At 38.3% G+C, this 5,803-nt stretch overlaps 1 long non-coding RNA gene across 1 annotated transcript; it reads right to left on the bottom strand.

Moving 5' to 3' along the window:
* Nucleotides 1-298: 298 nt before the first annotated feature.
* LOC125231248 lies at nt 299-1,124 on the bottom strand. Its single transcript, XR_007177604.1, has 2 exons — nt 909-1,124; nt 299-516 (listed from the first exon to the last, which is right to left on the bottom strand). It is a non-coding gene; the product is annotated as an uncharacterized LOC125231248 (long non-coding RNA).
* Nucleotides 1,125-5,803: the final 4,679 nt, after the last annotated feature.

Here is a 5,803-nt window from a genome sequence, read left to right as displayed (position 1 = left end):
AAGCCGATTCCAACGCGGAGTACTTTGCGTGCTTAGCCTTTGCCGCGGACTCCGCTGCCGAGCCAGCACAACCTATAGTCTGCCTCAAATGGGATGCAGCGTAAGTGCTGACACAAGTTGCATCCCAAATAAGGCAGCGCCCTCTACGCCACGGGACCAAAGTCAGCCCGTCCGGCCTTTTACCATCGGTGCGACTCAACCCTGGCGGTTCCAAGACGCACGGCACATTAGCCGACACTAAGGCTCGGCCACTTGTAGCGATAGGTATCTAGGGCAGTTCTGAGAAAGAAGTCTAGGCTACAAAGTGTTAAATCTATTTATTAGGACTATTTAGGGACGTGGGTCGTAGGCCTACGGTGGTGATGGCAAATGGATCGCAGCGTAGCTGAGCGTTACTGTCCTGGCGTCCTGGCGTCGGTAGTGGCGTGTGACGCGGCGTTCGACGCGAGTGGGCAGAGGCGTCCAGGCAGGGTGAAGGTTTGCGGGCGTGATAGTAGTGAGCCCGTCGAGTAGTCCCTGGAATTTTATTCCACTGTGTTAGGCTCCGAAGTCTTAATGTACCCGTGGATCGTCCCGCCACATTTACAAAGGAATTCTAGTACCTAGTTATTAAAACTAATTCAGTTTGTCTGTGGCGGTCGATAAATGATGATTCAGAACGGAGATGATTATGATTTAAAGGCATAAGCGTAAGGCTGCTATTGGCAAGGCGCGATAGTATGGAGGCTAGAAGGTTATGACTATACATAATAGGTATTAGGTATGCAATAAAGTTATGCCCATTAAAACTAAAAGGCTAAAGGTAAAATGTACATATATAGTGCAATAGCATTCACAATGTATGGCTAGGTCACCAGCTTCGAAGCAGTGGAAACTTAAAACTAAGATAGGTATGTGTTCAAACTTACCCAAAGTGGGGGAATATATGCACTTGATTTGTAATGAAGTGTCGTAACAAACGAGATGCACCTTTTATAAATTAACTATGTGTTTTATGGTTTCATATAACTATTAGAAATTCACACATGACGATTCAAGGGCGCGGCCCATATCTGTGCACGAGCGACGTGCGCGCCGCGCTGCAGTTTGATCTCTTCTCCGGGCCGAGGCACCGTTATAACATGGCGCCGGCGATATCTTGGAGGAACTATATCTTACACATTACTAATAGTAAATTAGTAATGTGTAAGATATAGTTCCTCCATTATATCAGATTGTACAGTGTAATAACGCTCTAACGTGTAATAAAATAAAACATACTATCAGGTAATACTTTGCAATTTGCAAAACGTCACAAGTAAATAGGTACATTTACGGATTGTTGAGGTTCCATGTATGCACTTCAGCACACCAATCAAATGACGCAATGTAATGAAACTCGCAGCGTGTAAATGGGCCCTTAACTTCAAGAAAATATTAAAAAAAAAGGTTAGTGTTAAAAAGTCACAGTTTAATTTAATTATATTATTCAGACAGTTACTTTGCCCCAAGTTTAAACGTTCATCACAAACGTTAATGAAAACGTAGTTGTATAAATACTATAAATAGAGCCATTTCTGCGAATTCATTGCGATCACATACAATGAAATGTCATGCAAATTCTAAATTAGGTTCCTATTCCTAACTACCTATCTAACTATCTATCTAGAAACGTTTCAAAGGTAGGTATCCTATTAAATGAGTACCTAGGCTTTAAGTGTGCAAGCGTGAATAGAACTTTGACAAGACTGACAATGATGTTGAGCATGTGAAACTACTTATGACGTCTGCTGGTAACTTTGAGAGTTTAGTTTGCAATCGTATCGCGAGAAACGCGCTTTGCTCTTCTTAGAAAGTGATAACCCTACAACTTTATTTCTTTTCTGAGTCACTAGCATCCACAAGTTTACTCTTTACAGTAGCAAACTCTCGTCTCTATTATAAATCATTCTGTGAGGAAGCAATCAATAACAGGTTGCAAATCTGTCATCGGCTGGGTTTTGGGTAAAGCCTTTGCAAGCCACCCACCGGTAGCATCATAGTTTGGTTTCCAACAATGCTAGTATGCGACTTTCTATTCAATCCGAAACAAAAACCGTCCAGAGGACGTTGGTCTCAATAGTCTTGTTTGTGGTTTTGATACAACGCGAAGGCATCATGGGGGTTTTACTTGCTACTGAACAGTAACCAGACCCCTTTGTTCTAGTAACTGCATGAGGTCCTAAATTATGCGGTTAGCCGTACATTAAGGAACAATTTTTCACGCTCAGAAAATTAAGAGGTAACAATCTGGGCCGTTTCTGTGGCAATATCATTGAATTTTGGGTATTTTTTGTTTCAAAGCGTGAAGTGTTTCTTGGTAAATATTTGTGTGTAAAGATTTTTTTTATTCTTATTATTTTTATTCTTACAGAAAAGCAAATGGCTAGTACTAGTATGTAGGTAATGAGTCCAAAATTGTGATTACGCATCTTATCCACGTAGACAAATATATACCTAATATATAATTTGATACCTCCTCTATATGAATTTATATCCCTCCTCTTTTAGTAGATCTAAATTTAAATTATGTACATGTAAAACTATATGTTAACGTTTCATTATATGTAAAATAGGAAACCTGTGTGAAACTGAAAGCTATAGTTCTTTAGATCCCAAAACTTGGAATTTTTGCTAACCTAATGAATACGTTCGAAAACACTCTAGACTCGGTCCTCTTAAGCCACCCAAGCATTGCCACACACAAGTTATGGGCGTTACTACTTTGTCACCTTCTGAATGTAACAGACACCATCAAAAGAACTTGTATATTACATCTCGCTATGAAAGAACTGGCCGACTAATTCGTGGCTAATGCATCAAATACTGCCAGAAAAGAAATAAAATGAAGACCGTTCGATTTTTGAAAAAACACCGCCGTGACGTTTATGTTCGAGTCTTTGTGTGTGACATTCATGAATGGAAGCGGGGTGTATCGTAATAGGTGTGAAGTGTTCGGCCTTTGTTAGTTGTTTTTCGAGACAGGTAATGCCATCAGAAGTCGACAGAATCTGCAAATAATATACGACATGTGATTTGAGGATAGCGTTGGTAACATAAGATGCAGGGACCGAAAGTTGTGAGAAAGCTAGTGATGTAGGTACGGGTGGTTTGTTAATTGACAAAATATAATCCTATCGTCATCGAATAAAAGGTGTTCCCTCCAAGTCAAATACTCTATAACCCGTAAGCCGACTCTATTTAGGACCTATCATTAATAGTCATTGTTAATTCGTTTCTCTTATTTTTCTAGGTACAACTTCAAATTAGCTTATATCTGACTATTAGATATGATAGAAAAACTATTAGGCCTTTAAATGTTACCGACCAATCGCCGACTACAAATGAGGCCGGATAGTCAACTTTCCCAAGTACCTACGTCGTTACATCCCTAGAGAAAACGCTCTCAACCTACGGCGGCACTGAGAGAGAAACTAATTCGGGTTTTAATTTAAAATGCCTAAAAGAGAATGCACTTAATTACACGAGTAAGTAAAATATTAGGGTGCTGGAATGCCTATGTAGATGCTCGTACGTAGTCTTATTGTTAAAATGTGTGCTTTCTTGCCCACGTATGCCTCTTTTATATAATTTCGGACGTTATCAACACTTAAATAAAAAATCCATACAATATCATAAAGTAGGCAATTAATACCCTAACCACATAATTAAAATTTTGAAAAAACCCCCGACCTCGACCTAGTGGACCGATTTTCATGAAACATGGCTAAGAACACCCCGGACTAACTCAGCTTTCAGACAAAAAAAAACTAAATCAAAATCGGTTCATCCGTTCGAGAGCTACGATGCCACAGACAGACACACACACAGACAGACAGACAGACAAACAGACAGACAGACAGACAGACAGACAGACACGTCAAACTTATAACACCCCTTCGTTTTTGCGTCGGAGGTTAAAAAAAAAACTAAAAATCCAAGTCTAAAGCGGGCCCCTGAGGCATAGTGCCCAAGATGCTGGCAGCATTTCCTCGCTGAATTGCAATACTTATACGTTGAGCGAGGAAGCTGCCAGCTCTTTTGTCCCCCGTAGTATCAGTCAGACGGACGGATTAGATACATACTCATTATACAATAACGTTATTGTACCTATAAATACTATTGAGGTGTGAAAAGAGATAGAAAATCATTTAATTATGACAGTATTATTCGCATAAATGATTGCAAATACCAAGGGCCAGTTGAATTAACTACAGTTAACAGTCTATGGTAATCCCCTAATACATACAATTTTACGAACGATAAATTCGGTATCAGCAGGCCTAGCACATGATGGCCGCGGGAGTATGTCGCCGCGAGATAGACTACCTGTCCTTATGTCATTAATACAATTAGACAAAGACGTGTCATCTATCTCGCGGCGACATACTCCCGCGGCCATCATGTGCTAGGCCTACAGACAGTTTGGTGCTGCAATAAACAGTATGTTTTAACTCGAAATTTACTTTTAAGTATATGAAATACCCTAGTTGAATATGAGAGATTATGTCTGAAACCTAATAGTATTAAATAAGGACTCAAGTTCGTCTTCGTTAAATAGGGCGCTTAATTCAGACTGGCACCTCTAGGATTAACTGGGTGTGGAACGCCCGCAGTCCTAATAAAATTATTTGAATTTACATCTATTATTTGTTGGTAACTAAGTAAATCTAAAACCGTGTAAATAAAATTAAAACCTAATAAGTCTGTCTGTTATAAGTGTTATAACACGCTACTAAATATTATAGGGACCATGGGCAAATTTGTATGGGCACTGTCCCCACCCACCAACAGATATGAAACCTGTCTCATTTAATAGATCTTGGCAAACTGATGATTTTTTAGTATGACGAGAATCACCCTATGTAACATGGGGTTTTCTTGGAAAACCGTGTTTTGTTTTTACATATTTTTTGCTCATCTCATTGAAAGTTACTTACAAAGAGAAGGTTGAAAAAATATTATGTTACTAACAATAATACTTCACAAATATATATTTAGGACAGAAATCTTTTATATTATTTAAAAGTTTTGGCTAAAAATATTATTTAATATAAGTTACCATCACGCAGCCCCGCATGCTTGTTTATCAATCAACTAGTATAATAAAAAAACAAAAACTTTTAATGAAATAAGCAAAAAATATGTAAAAGCAAAACACGGTTTTCCAAGAAAACCCCATACATATGGCGATCCTCGTCATAGTAAATAAAACCGGCCAAGTGCGAGTCGGACTCGCCCACCGAGGGTTCCGTACAAACTTTCTTTCAAACTACCTAGTAAAAATAATCTCATATTTTCATATAACTCTAATGACTTGACTAGAAGACAAAAGTATAGGCACTAATGAGTATTATAGTGTATAGCGCCATCTCCCGGTCAATTTGCTAACTAATTTGAGCGACCTGGTTTTTCAGGGATAATTCTTTATAATGTTAACCGATTTAAACAGTTTTTACTTTATTGGACAGAAGATGGTTTACGTAACACCTCGTATTAATTTGAAGTACGATATACATCCGCAAGGGTGGGTAAATTGAAAGTAAAAATCTAAAAAGTTTTTTGTGAATTAAAAAAAAAGCATTCAAAATACAAACACGATTATATTTTTCCTGTAATATATAGCATAAAAGCAATGTTTACTAAAATTTTCATAATTTTTCGTTGGTAAACTTCGGAGCTAAGGGGGGGGGGGGGGAACGGTATTTTTTTTTACATTTTCCTTCAAAATTCTTTTTTTTTCCACAACAAAAAAATTATAAAAAATAGCTTATTTACGTTCAAT

The sequence above is a fragment of the Leguminivora glycinivorella genome, chromosome 11 (genome assembly GCF_023078275.1).
Source record: "Leguminivora glycinivorella isolate SPB_JAAS2020 chromosome 11, LegGlyc_1.1, whole genome shotgun sequence".
Lineage (NCBI taxonomy): Eukaryota > Metazoa > Arthropoda > Insecta > Lepidoptera > Tortricidae > Leguminivora > Leguminivora glycinivorella.
The sequence above is the reverse complement of the archived record's forward strand: the minus strand, read 5'-3'. Positions and strand labels throughout refer to the sequence as shown.